Raw genomic sequence first — 20,310 nt, forward strand, 5'->3', positions numbered from 1 at the left:
AGCGGGGGGGAGGGTTGGGGGTTCTGAGGGGGGCGGGAAGTGGGGGGGCAGGGGAGGGGCTAGGGCAGGACAGGGGCGTGGCTAGGGCGTGGCTAGGGCGGGGCTCCTCCCGTCCTCTTTTTTGCTTGCTGAAATATGGTAACCCTAGCCCTGCCTCTTCCCACCCCTGCTCTGCCTCCATCCTGCCCCCATTCCACCTCTGCAAGCCTTCGCCCCGTCCTGCATCTTCCTCGCCTCCTCCCTTGAGCACGCTGTGTCCCTGCTCCTCCCTCTCCCTCCCAGAGCGCCGCCGGACAGCTGTTTGGCAGCGGGCAGAAGTGCTGGGAGGGAGGGGAAGGAGCAGGAACACAGCACGCTCAAGAGAGGAGGCAGGGAAGAGGCGGGGGGGAGCTTGGCTGCTGGTTAGTGTGGAGCACCTGCTAATTTTTCTGGGACTCCAGCCCCAGAGCACCCATGCAGTTGGCGCCTATGGTTCAAAGCACAGTTCCCATTGACTTCAGTTGTGTGTTCTCAGCACCTCTGTAAGTCAGGAATGAGGGCCTCAAGTTGGGAAAAATTTCAACCAGTTCAGCTCTCAAGGCATGTCAGTAATAGCACAGGCAATGCTGCCATACAAAGAGGGACAGAAGCACTGGTGTAGCAAAGCTCTCTCTAGTTCCTCCATTAGAAGAGGTTGACCCCTTATTCCTTTACAGATACAACAGGCAGTTTTTTATATCTATATACCCATTACTTATTGTATGGCTATAAGTATTTCTTTGTTTCAGGAAATTTCTGGAGTGTGGAGTTTTGTTCACAAGGATCTCTCTGTTTTCTGTCAATAGCCAGAACTTTGATTTCTTTTCCTCTTTGTACATTCTGATCCCAAAGATCGAAGTTTGCCAGGTGTCTCCTGAGGGCCATTTCTAATTTTAAGACTTTGTCCTCGTGCCTCACACAACAACACCCGAGGCACGTTTAGATTTCCAGAAAGCCTTTGACAAGGTCCCTCACCAAAGGCTTTTACATAAATTAAATTGTCATGGGATAAGAGGGAAGATCCTTTCAAGGATTGAGAACTGGTTTAAAGACAGGGAACAAAGGGTAGGAATAAATGGTAAATGTTCAGAATGGAGAGGGGTAACTAGGGGTGTTCCCCAAGGGTCAGTCTTAGGACCAGTCCTATTCAACTTATTCATAAATGATCTGGTGAAAGGGGTAAACAGTGAGGTGGCAAAGTTTGCAGATGATACTAAACTGCTCAAGATAAGACCAAAGCAGGCTGTGAAGAACTTCAAAAAGATCTCACAAACTAACTGATTGGGCAACAAAATGGCAAATTAAATTTAATGTGGATAAATGTAAAGTAATGCACATTGAAAAAAATAACCCCAACTATACATACAATATTATGGGTGCTAATTTAGCTACAACTAATCAGGCAAGACATCTTGGAGTCATTGTGGATAGTTCTCTGAAGATGTCCATGCAGTGTGCCACAGCAGTCAAAAAAGCAAACAGGATGTTAGGAATCATTAAAAAAGGGATAGAGAATAAGACGGAGAATATCTTATTGCCCTTATATAAATCGATGGTATGCCCACATCTTGAATACTGCGTACAGATGTGGTCTCCTCATCTCCAAAAAGATATACTGGCATTAGAAAAAGTTCAGAAAAAGGCAACTAAAATGATTAGGGGTTTGGAACGGGTCCCATATGAGGAGAGATTAAAGAGGCTAGGACTTTTCAGCTTGGAAAAGAGGAGACTAAGGGGGGATATGATAGAGGTATATAAAATCATGAGTGATGTGCAGAAAGTGAATAAGGAAAAGTTATTTACTTGTTCCCGTAATATAAGAATTAGGGGCCACCAAATGAAATTAATGGGCAGCAGGTTTAAAACAAATACAAGGAAGTTCTTCTTCACACAGCACACAGTCAACCTGTGCAACTTCTTGCCTGAGGCGGTTGTGAAGGCTAGGACTATAACAGGGTTTAAAAGAGAACTGGATAAATTCATGGAGGTTAAGTCCATTAATGGCTATTAGCCAGGATGGGTAAGGAATGATGTCCCTAGCCTCTGTTTGTCTGAGAGTGGAGATGGATGGCAGGAGAGAGATCTCCTGATCATTACCTGTTAGATTCACTCCCTCTGGGGCACCTGGCATTGGCCACTGTCGGTAGCCTGGATACTGGGCTGGATGGACCTTTGGTCTGACCCAGTATGGCCATTCTTATGTGCCACATATCCTCTGGAATGCTCCGTGCCAACCATGCCGGACTGCTGAATTACTGATTCCTGCTAGTCTATTTTCAATACACTGAGATAAGTCAGAAAATGAGGCCAAATCAGAGCAGAATGTGTGAAATCTCTGTAAAGGTCAAAAAGGAAAAAGGGTTGGGGTAGGAAGTCCTGCATTTTCTGGTAAGCTGCAAATTCCTTCTAGCAAAGCTCTGGAATTCCAGAACCCAAAGTATTGGGAGAAAATATAACGTAGGGAGGAAAAAAATAGCTGATGCTTATAGTTGCAGAAATGTTTAGCATAGTTCCCAAGTGAACAGAGCTTCAGCGAGTCGGACCAGTATTTTGAACTCTGAACCCTCAGGAATTCTCTCAAACCAGCAGAATCAAAAGATGGGAAAAGAAGTGTTTGCTCTCTCCTCTGGGGTGAGTTTCAGAAAAAGAGGAAATACATAGTTGCTTGGCTTATACTGAAAATGTAGCAACTGTGTCCAGGGATTGTAGAATAACTGTTTCTCTCTCTCACACACACACACTCTCTCTCTCTCTCTCCCTGCCTCCCTCCCTCTCTTTATTCACAGTTTTAGGACAGCATAGGCAGCAGCAATACAAACCTCCTACACATGCTACCCAACCAATGTACTTCACCCTAACCTGTAGAAACCCCATTGCTTAGTGGTGGTAAGACAGGAGCTCAGTAGTGGTGGCCCATTCAGTCTAAGGGCATCTCGTCTGAGTTTTGCCAATAGGCTGTTGATTTAGTCCTTTACAATGTGGTTATATATACTCTATCAACTGGACTGCGACAACTACTCAATTTAGCTAGGCAATTGAACTGCCCTCAGAATGTCACAAAATCCTCCAAAGATTTTGCTATTGCTCTATTGATTTAACGTGGAAGGTGCTCAGCTACTGTAGCTAGCTAGCTAGGTAGAGTGAGATTATATAGAGTCACTACAAACCTTTGACTGATTTGGACCGAGCAATTAGGAGATGAAAGGCTCTGTCTCCCATGACAAGCCCTGTCACTAGCTCTCCCACAGTGGGAAGGATAAAGGCAACAATTTCCAGCTGGTTATGTATTGAACTCTGTTACTATAGTACCACAAATAGTCAATATTAAAAGGTAAACACAATGCAAAAATTAAAAAACAAGTGGTAGTTGGGGAAAAATAGGTTCAAGAAAAGCTATTAAGGAGAATGGAAAGTGCTGAGTGTTTGTCTCTGTAGGGCTTTAAAGTTATCAGTTTTTAACTGGGTTTGCTGGGATTAGGATGTGAACCAAGAGGAAGTTCAAAGAACAAAGGGCTCACAACCCTGAGTCTCAGTTACTGCACATCGCACACAATACATGTGATAAGGAGACTTTACAGAGGTGGCACTGTACATTTCCATTGCTCTCCCTAGGAATGTCATGCAGCATTCTCAGGCTCTATGTAACAGTAGAGCTGGGATGTGACACCCTCAAGGAAATGAAACTGGAACATTTTAAAAACCATTCAGCATGCATTAGAAGGAAGCTGCTCCCAATCTACTGTGTGAAGCATTTATACACTGGACCCTTGCAATAGCAAGAAGTTCCCCACACCCTCCTGCCTTAGGACAGTTTCACTAAAAGCTGAGGTTAACTTTAACCAGTGCTGCAGTCTGCACATTTCACTGTAATGAGGCTATTTGGGGCTTTCATTTCACCTCATTGAGAGTTATCCCAGCTCACTACTGATAGGTTCCTCTGTAACTTCTGTAGTTGCTTGTAATGAAAGGAGTTAAATTTTTAGAACGGCCATAATTGTCCTTAGTACTAGTCTGGATGTTATAGAAATAAATGGAAAAAAGAATGTGTGTCCAAGTTCTTATTCTTTTTATGGCTACCCTTATCTTCACCCCCACACACACCATTTCCCCTTAAGCCTAGCAATGTGACTTCCTCCTGATACCTCTGCAGCTCTATTCTTTTTTCTAAATGACATTTTTACCTACCTGATGTTCAATATCTCCTCTCTGGTCTCCTCCTTCTTCCTGGGGCTCCTTCTTCTTCTTTTATATTCTTCTTTTCAGTTGTTTGTTCTATACTCCTTTAATCTTTCTCTCTCCTCCCCTTCTTCTCCACCACTTTCTCTGTCTATCTGTCTGTCTGTCATTTAATTCCCCCCACCACCACTTTCTGCCTTTCCCCCTCTTTCTCTCCACCTACTCCCTTTCTCTGTCTCTCTCTCACCACTGTCCCTCTCTGTCTCCTCCCCACTGCCCCCTCCCCACTGCCCCCCCCTTTTCTCTGTTCTTCGCACTTCCTCTCTCTCAAATCCAATTATCCATCTTTTTTGCTTCTTTAAAAAATATCAATTTCATGTGTTTTCTGCCATTCTTGGGCTTTCTCTGTCACCCTGGTCTGTTCCTCACCGCAGAGGCGTTGCACTGACTGCTGGCTTTACACTGTCCGTCCAATTGCCAATACACATAGTTCATGCACCTCCTCTCTTAGATAACAAGCCCTGGTTTCAAACCTTCCTTTAAATTAAAAGAGATGGGGCTGCCGCCTCACTTATCCCAACCACAGCTAAGGAAGTTCCTATGGGACCAAAACTAAAGAGGGTGCTGGGTGGTGTTTTCGGACTCTTTTATTAAAACCCAACCAATCAAGCTAAGTTCCTGTGGTGCAGGGGGGGTCTCTTATTTAGCCAAGAATGCCTTGCACACAAGAAAAACAAAATAAACATTCTAAATATAAATACATGCACAGCTCCAAAAGTTAAAATAAACCCCAAATACAGCATGCTTCATTTGGAGCACAGGAACATAGGAAATTCCATACCAGCTCAGACCACAGGCGGAGCACTCCAGAATCCCATCTTGGACTATGGCAGAGGATGGGGCAAGAAACCCCTTTATGGACAAATATGGAATGACCAGCCCACAGGGGACATGTCTTCCTAACGCCTTCACATAGAGGTTGCCTTATGTCCTAAAGCATGAGAGTTTATATCCCTTCTAAAAATGTTTTCATCCTAGCTAATGTTGGCTGTGCTCATTACCCATACTCATGTCTACTCCCATCGTTCATTTCTATTTAATGCTTGCCTTCAGTGGTGAAAACAGATGCTGAGATTCCAGCCAATCTGAGCTATGGCTGCTGGCAGAAAACAAAGCTGATGAAAGTGTGATGTGGGCTTTGGCAAAAGAAAACTATATTCTGCACAATGGTTTCACCAAACACTTTCTCTGGTAGCCTTCCTTCCCTGCAGTGACTTCATATGTAGTCAGAAGTAGTTCTTTCCCATCCACATTATACATTCGCAGTGATCCTTACCTGCTTACATCAGCTAAAACAGATCAAGTCATTTGAGAACCGAATGTTGTTCTTGTGAACTGAGTGGAGGTCCAAGAACCAGGAACTCCTAAACTCTAATCACAGCTCTGCCACTGATTTGCTGTGTGGTCTTGAGCAGCAAACTTAACTCTTGGTACTATATGTCCTCTTTATAGAAAAATCTTATGTAACAGAAAAGGATAACTTTTCTATAGGTTTTGTTGTTGAACCTTCATATGTTATTAAATAGACAATTATATACCTGCTATGGAATTCAGTTGTATAGACAAAAATAAACAAACAAAAATATGTGGAAAGGAGAACAATATTAAATTCTTTAGGTTGTTTAGAGTAATTTCTATAGAGCCTTATTCAATTTCCACAGAGCCCTATTAGCTCCATGAATTTTGATAGGATTTGTCCATAAAGGCACATCTATAAAACTATGATAATAATACCGACTTAACTGACCATGGTGGTTTTAGGATTGACTTGTTAATACTTGTTTGCTAGAGAGGTGCATACTGTTGTTATTGTTGGGTATGCTATGGCTGTAATGAAACTGCCCCTGCCCCCGCCTCTGCCCCTGCCCCTGGTGGTACTTTGCTGTACACACGGAATGATATGATCTGCTTTTCCTGGCTTAGTTCTTTATTTTTTTCACCCTAAGACTGAACCAGGAGGATGCACTCTTCATTGGGTTGATCTGTAAACCCAGATAAGATCTGGTTCAGCTAAATGAATATAGGGGGTTTCTGTGAGGCTATATATATGTGTGTGTGCGTGTCTGGGTTGTTCTGCTGCATGGATTGGAAGCATGATCCCTGAGAGCCAGATGAGCCATTTTTTTGTAGTCATATTTATTCTTTTAGTATAAAATCTTAAATGTTTTGAATATAGTAAGATGTTTTCCACCCAAATCTCTCCCTGGCCCGAAGTATTAATCCAAGACAGGCACAGCAAAAAAAGGTGAGGCACAAGAATGTCAGATTCATTTGAGTTCAGAAACAAAGTTTTAAAGAGTAAAAATCAGGGCAGATTTCCATCTCTGTAAGTCAGAAGCGAACATCTTTCCTGAAGTAAATGGTTAGTTGCAAGCCTTGTGTTAGCAATAACAAAGCATTGCATTGCTCCGTCTTCTGCTGCTGGTACTACTGACTACCTTTCACCTCCTTAGCATCTCAGAGAATCTCAAAGCATTTTGCAAACATGAATTTAATTAAGCCTCACAGCAGTCCTGCGAAGGTGAGAATTGTCTCCATTTTACAAATGGGGAAACTAAGTCATGGAGGGGCTAAGTAATTTTCCCAAGGCTTCAGCAAGTCATTTGCAGAGCCAAAAGCTAAACCCAGGAGTCCTGACTGGCTGCCTATCCCTGACTCTAGCCACCAGACACCGTTTTCTGTCTTATAAATATACACACTCTGGTTAAATCAGTAACCATCTCACACAAGCAGGTTATTTTAATATAATAATAAGGAAACCGTAAACTGTTACCTCTTTCTGCTGATTCTGGTTAGGTGGCTGGAACAACACACAATGCAGGGGGGTGACGGTAACTATTAGCTTTGGCACAGACTCTAGGGCAGGCTGGAACCCATCTCTCTGCTAGTGTCCAGTGCTCAGTTGGGCTCCTTGTCTGAGGGAGGACCCTTTAAATGGGGCAAACAAACCCCAGATGGCTCCTGGAACAGCCTCTTGTAGTCTGACACTAGCTGAGTGGCTGGAGATTCCCTAAAGCTTGAAGGATATAAGCTGGGGGTTCCCAGCTCCTGCACTCTGCCTGACATGCACTGGCAGCTGTCTGCCTATTGCTCTTTTAAAGAGTTGTCCTGGATCGGGATATAAATGTGATCTTACGCAGGCTGTATTGTAAGCAGCAACTTGGCCCAAGTTCAACTCTTCCTCTGGCTCCCAGCTACTCTATTTTTAATGAAGGATTTGGGGTTATCAGAAAGGAAGTCAAATTGTTTTAGGAAAACAATAGCAAAGCAACTAAAAGTTTATTAGCTTCCTCCCCGGGGTCTGGAACCAACTTGTCAAACTACTAAAAAGATGGCAGGACTATTTATTTAAAGGGCTAATGACAAGCCTCACAATTTCATTCCTGTTTGTCTTTGTGAAAACAAAGGAAAGTAAAAAAATAATATCAAAAGGGAGCAGACATTTCTAATCTGTGAAAGGTGCAAGTAGGAGTTTAGGGTGGGCAACTCAGGACAGCTGCTATGGCTATGGTGGGATTTTCATAGGTCCACCCACACTTTTCCAAGGCACCAGAAAAAAATCTCCTTGCTGATGGAAATCTTCCATGCTAAGTCTTAGGTCAGCCTTTGCCTTTAAGTAAAAGTTTGAGGGGAACATTTCTTCAGACATTTTGAGCTATTCAAAGGAGAAAAAAAAAATGCAGCAGGCCAAAGGCAGGGCCAAGAATAGACCTCTGGTCTCCACAGTCACAGTTCAGTGCATTACCATTGATCTATTAAAATATTTACATTGCTCCAAACCAGCTGCAATCAGCTTCTCCATGTGGTTATACTGGCATATTGGCGACATGACTCCATTAAAGTCACTAGAGTCATGCTGGTATAAGAGAGTAGAGAGCCCCACTGCTACATTTGCAAGCATAAAACATTCAGGTTGGCTAGCCCTCTCCGAGCACTTTCACTGTTTGCACCGACAAGAGAAAGAATAAAAAAGGGAACCAGGTTCTAAGCATTTGCAAATTCCCTTTAACACAAAGCAGTAACATTTGCTTACGGTGCTAACTACTTAATTGTGGCCTTATCCTGCTCTCTTTGAACATGATGGTGAAACTCATCACTTGCTTCAATGTTGCAGGAATGGGTGCCTGAGAGACTGATCCTGAAAGGCGCTGAGCCGGCACAGCTTCAAAATTCTCACACTCCCAACCTCTGAGCAGCTCCAAAAGCAGGGATTTAACATTCCTCTGCTCTTTAAAGTCTCGGACAATATTCAGTCCTGGATCAGTGATAGGTTTAAGGTGTGATCTGGTGTCTTTTGTCATAATCCACGAGGACTAGAGTTACCTGCTACGTCTCATAAGAGAGCTGTGTGATTGCATGTTCTCTGGAAGATCCCAAGATACTGGCTCTCAAAACTGCAAGAGCCTGATATACAGAAAAGGTATCTTCCTAGAGGTTTAAAAAATACGTTTACAATGTCTGTCACTCTGAGCTCTGTACAGCTTTTAAAGCCATGGTTCAGCACAACATTCCCATTCAGCAAAGGCCTTAAGCACATGCTTAACTTTGAAGACATATTTAAATCCCATTTTGTTCATTGAGACTTCAGCATGTGCATATAGGCAAGCACCTGCCTAAATGCATTGCTGAAGCAGGCCCTCACACAGCCTGCTTTATTGGCAGGGGGTTATGGCAGTTATTAGCTATACAAAAATATTTCTAAAGTATCATTTTTCTAAAATGTGTCACAGGCAAAACACATGATGGTGTTTGTTAGAGTAAATGTTTTAGGTGCACTTGTTTGGAGTGACCTGTGTAACTTATTCATGGCTTAGTAACTTACAGGTAATGTAGTCATCCCAAGCTTACAGCTCTAAAATCTGTATACTGGTGCCACACCACCATGTATTCTCTCCATATTAATCACATTGGCTCTGATCCTGCAAAAACTTGGGCATGTGAGTAACTTTATGTATGGGAACAGTCCTACTGTCTTGGATGGTGCTACTCATGTGGGTAAAGTTACCAGTGTGCATAAATGTTAATTCCATGGTATGTCAATTGTGTATATACTGTGCTAGTGCCCGCAACAAAGAGATAGCAGGCCACCACGTAGGATGATACTCCATGTCTGGCATCATGAAGGCAGATGTGATAACTTGGAAATTGCTGAGCTGACAGATACTGCCAGGTAAAAATACTCTGGGACCTCTATCTGCAGAGTGCTGCCATCCGGGGGAGACTAATGCTGGCACCTGCTTCATGAGGCCACCTGCTTCTCTGCTAGCTGTGGCACTGGAGGGCTTCCTGGTTCCAGAGCATAAGCCTTGGAGGGAGGACGGTGCCAGAAGTGTACGAAAACAATGCCAGTGGAGAAAACTTTGGATGGGAACAGGTAAGAGGGCGTGATGGGGAGAGTGAAGAGGGGAAGACACACAAGAATGAGAGGTGAATTGCCTCGCTTAAAAAAAAAAAGATTTTTGCTGTGGGAAAAGAGGACATGGGGCCTGCTCCACAACCATGACGATTAACCCTATTAGGGAGGTAGAGGACCCAGGATCCAATCCTACCCTAAACACAGTGCTCTCGCCATAAGGACTGAAAGCTGGGGAGCCTTCCCTGACAGAAATCTCTTGGGGAAAAGTGATGAAAGAAGAACAGGCAGACTGCTGAAATGGCTGTTATGGCAGTAATAGCACTTAAAACAATTGTCCTGAAGCACAAGGAGTTCCTTTGACAGGGCATATTGCCCAAAGCCTGATTGCTATCTTTAGAAGCATTCTTAAAATGTTTCAAGACATGACCCAGTAGGTAAAATTAAGAGCTGTTTAACTGCACAGATTAGTAAGAAAATATTCTTATTGTCCACTCTTTTTATTAGTGATTTTAGTGCTGGGGACAGCCTCAGAGACTGAAGTCTTCTCTGAACAAAGTAATTATAGTATGGGCAAGTGGAGGTGCAAGCTTCATGCTGCCTAGCCAACGTGTCTCAACCCTGAGTGACTGCCTCTAGGAATAAGAAGGTGTTTAGCTGTTCATGAGACTATTCATCTTTGGCCTGTCTCACTGACAGAGAGTGCTGATTGTAGTGGTCTTTTTGGCAATGTGGACTAGGAACTGGACTAAGACCTCATACCCTTTTCATAGAGGTTATTCAGGTTATTAGATAACACAGACCTGCCTTCCCTGATAAGCTTTGATCACTACCAACTGGGGCTGGATTCAAAGCACTAATCTAGAGGTGGAAACCTCTCTGTTCCATTAGCCATCCCTGGAGACCTCTGGTGACAAGGATTCTGACCAATTGGTCAATCTAGTCTTATACAGGTAAAGCATGTGCTGTGGGTATATTGTTGAGAACTGCAGAGCATGCAATAGAGCAGGGAATGGAAGGAGACAGGAAGACACCCCTGCCCAAAGACACACACACACACAAAGTATAAGGCTGAAGCTATTTTGTTAGGATAACTCCAACAGCTTGCACCATGCTCTTAACAGCTCATGCACTAGACTATGCTCCAGCAATACTGCCATTCTCAGATCACACCAGTATGGTGGACTTAAAAGGGACTCATCATTACAAAATCTGCTGAATTACCCTCTCATCCCAAGAGATGCATTCCTACCATGTCAGACTTAAGGTTCTCTAGCCACAGGCACTGACTTTTGTTTTTCCCGGTGGGTGTTCCACCCCCACTCTGCCCTGAGGCACTGCTCCTCTAGGCCTCTTCCCCAGGCCCCACCCTTGCTCCACCTCTTTTTGCCCCCACTCTGCCCTCTCCCAAGTCCTCCCCACCTGCCAGGTGCTCACTTCTTTCTGCCCCCCTTTCCTGAGTGCCTCCTGCCAGCTGCTCACGCATCCGCAGCCAGCCCTGGGGCCTGCCAAACAGCTGATCCACAGCCAGCACTGGGGCCGCAGGAACCATGGTGGCTGGTGGGTGCTGAGCACCTCTTATGTTTTTTCTATGGGTGCTTGAGCCCCGGAGCACCTACGGAGTCGGTGCCTATGCTCCTGGCAATGAGGTAGGGTGAGGGAAGCCTGCACTTCTGCTGCTCATGCACACCGTGGACTTCACCTTCCAGGGCTATCAGTCTGGCACCTTGCACCAGCACCAAAATTCACTGGAAAAAGGTGACAAGAAAAAGACAACACTGCACTGAACTTTTGTAAAGCTCAGTAAAGTTTTATGTCCAGTTCCGCTTTCTGAATGAGTGAAGGTTTTTTTGTTCTGTTTTGTGTGAACCTGCTCTTCCATCCTTACCTGTACTTCTGGGCACCTTGGCCTTTATAGTAAAAGACAACATTAGATTCATTTTTAATGGGTCTCCAACCAAGCATTGCAAATAAGAACCTGCAATGTGTTAAGGAAACAGGGAGAATGAAGCCCCTGGAGTTATGTAGAACTTTAATGGTTATGATTAAAGCACAGTGCAAAGCATGATTCATGAGGGACTGTTGGGTAGAATTTGAATGATATGTGGTGGGCAATTGACTAGCATGGGAAATCCCTATGTTATATAATGGGCAATATATGACTAGTTTGTTTGGAGAATAAAATAAAAAACTCAATAATAATAATGGGGGATTTCAAGTATCCCCTTTTGACTGGGTACATATCACCTCAGGAAGGGATGCTGAGATAAAGTTTCCTGACACCTTAAATCACTGCTTCTTGGAGCAGCTGGTCCTGGAACCCACAAGAGGAGAGGCAATTCTTGATTTAGTCCTAAGTGGAGCACAGGATCAGGTCCAAGAGGTGAATATAGCTGGACCACTTGGTAATAATGACCATAATATAATTAAATTTAACATCCTTGTGGCGGGAAAAACTCCACAGCAGCCCAACACTGTAGCATTTAATTTCAGAAAGAGGGACTACACAAAAATGAGGAGGTTAGTGAAACAGAAATTAAAAGGAGCACTCAAAGATGATAAGGCCATTGCAGAGAAACTAAATGAATTCTTTGCATTGGTCTTCACGGTTGAGGATGTGAGGGAGATTCCCAAACCTGAGCCATTCTTTTTGGGTGACAGATCTGAGGAACTGTCCCAAATTGAGGTGTCATTAGAGGAGGTTTTGGAACAAATTGATAAACTAAACAGTAATAAGTCTCTAGGACCTGATGGTATTCACCCAAGAGTTGTGAAGGAACTCAAATGTGAAATTGCAGGACTACTAACTATCACCTGTACCCTATCATTTAAATCAGCTTCTGTACCAAATGACTGAAGGATAGCTAATGTGATGCCAACTTTTAAAAAGGGCTCCAGAGGTGACCCTTGCTACTACAGGCCAGTAAGCCTCACTTCAGTACCGGGCAAATTGGTTGAAACTATCATAAAGAACAAAATTTTCAGACACATAGATGAACATAATTTGTTGGGAAATAGTCGACATGGTTTTTGTAAAGGGAAATCATGCCTCACCAATCTACTAGAATTCTTTGAGGGGGTCAACAAGCATGTGGACAAAGGAGATCCAGTAGATATAGTGTATTTAGATTTTCAGAAAGCCTTTGACAAGGTCCCTCACCAAAGGCTCTTAAGCAAAGTAAGGAGTCATGGGATAAGAGGGAAGATTCTCTCAGGGATTGGTAACTGGTTAACAGATAGGAAACAAAGGGTAGGAATAAATGGTCAGTTTTCAGAATGGAGAGAAGTAAATAGTGGTGTCCCCCAGGGATCTGTACTGGGGCCAGTCCTATTTAACATATTCATAAACGATCTGGAAAAAGGGTAAACAGTGAGGTGCAAAATTTGCAGATGATACGAAACTACTCAAAATAGTTAAGTCCCAGGCAGACTGCGAAGAGCTACGAAAGGATCTCACAAAACTGGGTGACTAGGCAACAAAATGGCAGATGAAATGTAATGTTGATAAATGCAAAGTAATGCACATTGGAAAACATAATCCTATCTATACATATACAATGATGGGGTCTAAATTAGCTGTTACCACTCAAGAAAGAGCTCTTGGAATCATTGTGGATAGTTCTCTGAAATCATCCACTCAATGTGCAGCGGCAGTTGAAAAAGCGAACAGAATATTGGGAATCATCAAGAAAGGGATAGATAAGAAGACAGAAAATGTCATATTGCCTCCATGGTACGCCCACACCTTGAATACTGCGTGCAGATGTGGTCACCCCATTGCGAAAAAGATATATTGGAATTGGAAAAGGTTCAGAAAAGAGCAACAAAAATTATTAGGGGTATAGAATGGCTTCCGTATGAGGAGAGATTAATAAGACTGGGACTTTTCAGCTTGGAAAAGAGGCGACTAAGGGGAGATATGATAGAGGTCTATAAAATCATGAGTGGTATAGAGAAAGTAAATAAGGAAGTGTTATTTACTCCTTCTCATAATACAAGAACAAGGGGCCACCAAATGAAATTAATAGGTAGCAGGTTTAAAACAAACACAAGAAAGTATTTTTTCACGCAACACACTGTCAACCTCTGGAAGTCCTTGCCAGAGAGTTGTGAAGGCCAAAACTATAACGGGGTTCAAAAGGGAGCTAGATAGATTAATGGAAGATAGGTCCATCAATGGCTATTAGCCAGGATGGGCAGGAATGGTGTCCCTAGCCTCTGTTTGCCAGAAGCTGGGGTTGAGTGACAGGGCATGTATCACTTGATGATAACCTGTCTGTTCATTCCCTTTGGGGCACCTGCCATTGGCCATTGTCAGAGGACAGGATACTGGGCTTGATGGACCTACGGCCGTTCTTATGTTCCTTGCCCCTTGCCTCTCAAGGCTTTGCATTGGAGTCACCTTCCTGGCCAAAAGAGAGCTGGATAGACTTTTTGTGCAGTTTCTCATTGTGTCTCTGCATGGCCTCAGGTGGTTGCTGCAGAATAATGATGGGAATCACTTCTTTCCCCTTGTGGGTGAATGTGCATCCTGCATCTGAAATCAGAAGGAGGGAATATGAGGTGGGATCCTGGGATATAGAACAGTGGTTCTCAAACTAGGGCTGCTGCTTGTTCAGGGAAAGTCCCTGGCGGGCCAGTTTGTTTACCTGCCGCATCCGCAGGTTTAGCCAATCACAGCTCCCGGTGGCCACAGTTCACCGCTCCAGGTCAATGGGGGCGGCAGTAAGTGGCAGTCAGTACGTCCCTCGGCCCGCGCCACTTCCTGCAGCTCCCATTGGCCTGGAGAGGTGAACCGTGGCCACTGGGAGCTGCGATTTGCCGAACATGCGGACATGGCAGATAAACAAACCGGCCCAGCCCGCCAGGGGCTTTCCCTGAACAAGCGGCGGTCCTAGTTTGAGAACCACTGATCTAGAACATCCAAGATAAAATGCACACAAACTTCATAACCCTCACTATGTGTTCCCCTTGAGGGAACACGTGCATCTAACTGATTGTGTGACTGTCACATGGTACCAAAGTGGGCTGGTACTGGTCCAAATATTTTCTGGGTCAAACCTCATATATGAATTAATACAGGAACTTCATGATAGCATTGGATTAGTTATTGATATTAGTTAAAGGGGAGCTTGCTTTGGGAGGAGTGGTTAAAAGTCATTAAAAGAAATTGATATGACTAAGAAATTATTTTATTTCAGCTAAACCTATCCAGGCAGTCCCCAAATATGGAATCAGTCCCCTTGAGAAAAACCTGTGGGAAAACATCAAAACATCAAACATATAAATTATGTTGTTAAAAAAACAAAAACAAGAGGAAGTGTCGACTGAGTGTGAGAAATCTGAGGTGATAAGAATGACCTTAACAAATCTTGAGGAAAGCTTGAGCGTGATTTGTGGTTTTGCGAGTGTGAGAAACCAAGAGGCACATGCTAATGGGATAGATGGTTCTCACATGTGATACCCATGTGGACTAAGATAGGGCTTCACATAATTAGCCCTTGTTGCGTCCTCTCCCCCTTCCCCTGATGAAGGAAAACAACTTCAGCTGGTTCTTCTAAGATCAAAGGGAACCCAAGACTGGTTTCCAAACAATGCACTCAGTATTTGGGAGTGTTGTCACCAAATCAGGGACACCACGGGATATGACCACAGAAAGGGCAATGGAAAATATAAACGGAAATGGTTCAAAGCCATGCAAAATTTTTCCAGAGGGTGGGGTGGATGAGAAAATGGGAATTCTGACCATTTGCACAGGTCAGTCCCTGTTAAGAACTAATTTCCAGTCTCAGGGAAGGTAACAACTTAACAGCACACAAAAGTAGAAGGAAGCTCTGAAATGTGCAGTATGGAATAATGTAGCATTACCTAACATCTGATAAAGGTTTCTTAAATAGCCTCAGCTGCATGATTCTGTGTTTCTGCCGTCAGTAATTTTATGGCAATAATAGTGAGTTCTGAGTTTATGTAGGAGAACAGATGGCTGCAGACTGGGGCTTTCTGGAAAGAAATCTAAAGGACCTTGAAATGTGCTGATAGGAAAATGCTGAGCAACCCGTTCCAATTATTGGGCTTAGATATCAGCATTTGTCTGCAGATCTCAGATTGTTTGGAACACATGAGAGATACTGTCCTGAGAGTTGTTGTTATGGCTATTAATGCCATTGGATACTCAAGGGATGAGAGATGGGTTCTCTCAGCAGGTTCAAAGATTCAGCTTAGCTCTAGCATGAAGAAGTTACAATGTTTTGCTAAACCATGGAAACAATAGGTGTCTCCTACCATCTAGACCCACAAGTGCCACCTTCTCCCTCTTCCACAAAAAATTGGGAGGGCCCTTCTTCCCATGCACATCAGCAAGGTCTGCGCAAATCTTTTCCCTTCCAATCCAGGACTTGGACCCTTCTTAAAGCCTGAACAAACCTTCCTATTTCTCCCTCTTCAGCTAGGTGTGACTCTTCTTCCTGCTCATGGAATCTGTCCCAAGGTGCTTAGTATAAAAAAAGATTATTTGAGAAAACATGCCCAATAGTAAGAAAATATGGGGGTTATTTTATGCCACTATGAATCAGATTTATAGTCCTGCAGCAAACTAAAATCAGTCAGTAAGGCAGACACCATGGTGATGGGCACCAGTATACAAACCTGAAGAGATAGATAGATAGATAGATAGATAGATAGATAGATAGATAGATAGATAGAGTAATTTTAAGGGAATTCCAAGCAGGTCAGTGATGGCATGTGCTGAATGGTACTGGGACTGCTGAATGAATGGCAAGCTGCACTTTGCTTAAGTAGATGGATACTGAGTTTTTATTTGCAGTTCAACACACTTTAGAGCAGGGGGAGTCAATAGGTGGACTGCCTGCCAAATCCAGACTGCCAGATGTTTTGGACCAGACTGTGAAACTCTGGAGATGGGGGGGGGGGAGTGCATGGGCAGTCAGTGCAGGGGAGGATGGGGGCTAGTGTGTGTAGAGAAGGGACTGGACACATGCTGGTAGGCCTGGGGGAGCTGGGGCTGTGGGGTAAGGTGGAGGAGCTTGGCACCAACACTGTGCCCTCACCTGCTGCTGCCACCATCACAGGCCACTACCGCGGTGACTGTGACTGAGGGGCAGCATCAGCAAAGGTGCCTGAATGCCTCCTCCACAGGGGCCACAGTGCGCTCAAGAGGCCAGAAGGCACATTGGCTGCTCAGTCCCACCTGCAGTTTAGCCCAACTGTGGCAACAGTGCTTTATGTGCCCCTGGTCAAAGATGGTCACAGCAGGGGCACCATTTAGGGAAGGCAGAGGGGCACCTGCCCCCTGGGTTTTCTGTCAGCCCTGTGCACCTGCCGGGGCTCACAGTCGGAGCACCACCTGCCTGAGTCCTGCCACGCCTGAGGCTGACAGTGGGAGTCCCAGCTGTCTGGAGCTGACATAAAACTCGGGGTGGGACCCTCCACCCTTTCTAATGGTTCACCTGCTCCCATGGGAGCCCCACCGAGCTGACAGCCGGAGTCCTGCCATGCATGTGTGGCTGACAGTGGGAGCCCCGGCTGGCGTGCAGGGTTGACAGGCCGAGCCCCACCACATGCTGCCCCTCAGGAGTCAGGAAGGAGAAGAAAGAGTTCAGTAGCTTGGGGCAGCTCTGTTCTTCCCTTCCCTCTACTCCTGTGACACGGGAAGGGCTCTTGTGTCTCTCCCCTTCTCCTCGCTTCCTGCGCCCCCTCTCCCTGCCTTGTGAGTGGGGGATGCAGAGCCCCAGAGTGAAGGTAGTCCTGCCTCCAGCACTTCTGATGTTTAATGGCACTCTGTTTAAACATGGCAGCAAAAAAAAAAAAAAGAGGGGTGACACCAAAAACGATTAATTTAAAAAAGAGCAGACTGACGCTTACTGTTTATTTTGCCACAACATCCAAAGGGTTGACCAGTATGTTTAATTTGTACAGAGACCATGGCCATTGTTAAGTGGTAACATCAAACGGCACTACGAAATGAAGCACATGGAATTTGATCACAAATATCCACTGGGCTCCCATTTAAGATCAGACAAGATCGCTTCATTAAAGAATGCATATTTTCAGAGCACAAATATTATTTCAAAAGCTACTTGTGGTCTGGAAAAGGCAATTGAAGCTTCATTGAGATGTGTGTGGGTAATGGCAAAACACAGGAAACCTTTTACAGATGCAGACATTATTAAGCATGTATGGTTATTACAGCTGAAACCCTTTTTGCAGAAAAGAAAGACATTGTTGATGCCTTCATACAACTGCCAGTCTCAAACACAACAGCTATTAGGCGCACTGAGATGATGGTGCAAGATGTTTTCAAGCAGTTGTGTGAGAAATGTATGCATAGGCGGTGGGTATCGCAGGCCAGGGGAGGGTGAGCCTCCCCAAACAGCCCTGTGTGGCCCCACCCACGCTCCACCCCCAAAGCCCCTCCTGCTTCCCATGTTACTCTTCCTCTGTGGCGGGGCTGGGTTGAGGTGGGGGCTGGCCTGTGGCCTGGGACTCTGGGCAGCTGAGATCGCGCCGTCCACTTGGCACTCCTGGGCTGGGAGTGCTAGGGGCTGTGCCGCCTTCCTGCCTGGCGCGTCAGGGCTGGGGGCCATGCCACCTGCCCGCCTAGCGCTCTGGGGTTGGGGGCACTTGGGCAGCCTGGGGCTGGGGTGGGTGGGCCCACAGCTGTGGTGGAAGGGCTCTGGGCTTCAATGGGGGGGGCGCCTCAGGCAGAAAGGGTGGGGCTAGTGGATAACCTCTCCAAGCCTGCGGTTCATGTGCCGCCCATGGCTGTATGCCTGTTTTTTTTGATGGAGAGAAATTTGCAGAGGATTTGTTGTTCCTTATACCACATAACAATCGCTCGACAAATGAGGATTTGTTTAATACTGTTCAAACTGTTTTGTCTAATGAAGGTTTTGACATGACTCAGATTGTATCAATTACAGCAGATGGTGGTCCTGCCATGATGGGTAATCTAGGGTTACCATACGTCCGGATTTTCCCGGACATGTCCGGCTTTTGGGGGCTCAAATCCCCGTCCGGGGGGAAATCCCCAAAAGCCGGGCATGTCCGGGAAAATCGGGAGGGAGGGCTCGGCCGGGGCCTCTTTGGCTGGGGCCGGTGCTGGGCCGGGCCGGGGTCGCAGTGCCGGGCCGGGCTGGGCGCGGGGCCGGGCGGGGAGCAGGGGGCCGGGCCGCCGGGGTGCGCCGGGCCGCGGGGCTGGTCCGGGAGCTGGTCCGGGGCCGCGGAGCCGCGGGGGTGCGCCAGGCCGGGAGCCGGTCCGGGGTTGCGGAGCCGCGGGGGTGCGCCGGGCCGGGAGCCGCGGGGGTGCGCCGGTCCGGGGGGCCGGTCCGGGAGCCGGTCCGGGGTCGCGGGGCCGGGGGGGTGCGCGGGGCCGCGGGGGTGCGCTGAGCCGGGGGGCTGTTCCGGGAGCCGGTCCGGGGCCGCGGGGCCGGGGGTGGTGCGCCGGGCCGCGGGGGTGCGCGGGGCCGCGGGGGTGCGCTGAGCCGGGGGGCCGGTCCGGGAGCCGGTCCGGGGCCGCGGGGCCGGGGGGTGCGCCGGGCCGCGGGGGTGCGCTGAGCCGGGGGACCGGTCCGGGAGCCAGTCCGGGGTCGCGGAGCCGCGGGGGTGCGCCGGGCCGGGGGGCCGGTCCGGGAGCCGGTCCAGGGTCGCGGAGCCGCGGGGGTGCGCCGGGCCGGGGGGTGCGCCGGGCTGGGAGCCGTGGGGGTGCGCTGAGCCGGGGGGCCGGTCCGGGAGCCGGTCCGGGGTCGCGGGGCCGGGGGGTGCGCCGGCCGGCAGTGCTGGGTGGGCCGGGGGTGGTCGGCCGAGGCCGGCACCCCAGGGCCCGAGCCGACCCAGGCTGGAGCCGCCGGGGGGGCCAGCCTGGGCCGCACCTCCTCCCCCCATCCCCCCCCCCTTACCTGCTTCAGGCTTCCCGCGAATTAAATGTTCGCGGGAAGCAGGGGAGGGGGCGGAGACTTTGGGGAGGGGGCGGAGTTGGGGCGGGGCATGGGCGGGGCCGGGGCCCCGTGGAGTGTCCTCCATTTGGAGGCACAAAATATGGTAACCCTAGGTAATCACCAAAGGCTTGTGAAACGTCTGCAAGATCTGAACTCGAATTTGATTTCCTGTCACTGTGTAATCCACCAAACCACACTTTAGCATACTCATCGCTAAGCTTTGCACAATGTAATATCAAAGGTGATTAAACTTGTCAACTTCCTTCAGTCCAAGTCATCACTGCAACACAGACAGTTCAAAAAATTTATTTCAGAAGTATCTGCCGATTACAATGACCTGTTTGTTCATAATGACATCCTTTGGCTGAGCAGAAGGCAAGTACTAAGAAGGCTGTGGGAAATTAGAGTTCATGTGGAAGAATATGTACATAACATTCCAGGAAAAAAGGCAGACAAGCTACACATATTTTCGAGGGATGCCACAAGCATGAACATCCTGGCCTTCTTTGTTGATTTAACAGGCCACTAAATGATTTCAACTCAAAGCTACAGGGGCAAAATCACAATGTAGTGAATCTCCACAGCAGTGTCACTTCACTTCAGAACAAATTGAGTCTCTTCAAAAGTGATTTGGAAACTGGGGAGATGCTGCATTTCCTGATGCTGCTAAGCTGCTGGGACAATGCAGATGTGAATCTGATGGCATCATCTCTGGACAGGATTCTTCAAATCTTGCTGCAGAGGTTTCAA

At 46.6% G+C, this 20,310-nt stretch overlaps 1 protein-coding gene across 6 annotated transcripts in view; it reads right to left on the reverse strand.

The window, feature by feature from the left end:
* GJA5 (gap junction protein alpha 5) overlaps window positions 1-7,331 on the reverse strand; it is a 32,186-nt gene extending 24,855 nt beyond the window's left edge. For 3 of the 6 annotated variants that reach the window (XM_054046758.1, XM_054046772.1, XM_054046780.1), the window contains exon 1: window positions 7,028-7,331. The gene's annotated coding sequence lies outside the window, so the exon portion shown is untranslated. Of the gene's footprint in view, window positions 1-4,203; window positions 4,413-7,027 lie in introns of those variants that run through there. The other 3 variants (XM_054046764.1, XM_054046787.1, XM_054046792.1) reach the window with 1 other exon arrangement.
* Between the last annotated feature and the right edge of the window lie 12,979 nt (window positions 7,332-20,310).

Source organism: Malaclemys terrapin, chromosome 1, assembly GCF_027887155.1.
Source record: "Malaclemys terrapin pileata isolate rMalTer1 chromosome 1, rMalTer1.hap1, whole genome shotgun sequence".
NCBI classification, from domain to species: domain Eukaryota; kingdom Metazoa; phylum Chordata; order Testudines; family Emydidae; genus Malaclemys; species Malaclemys terrapin.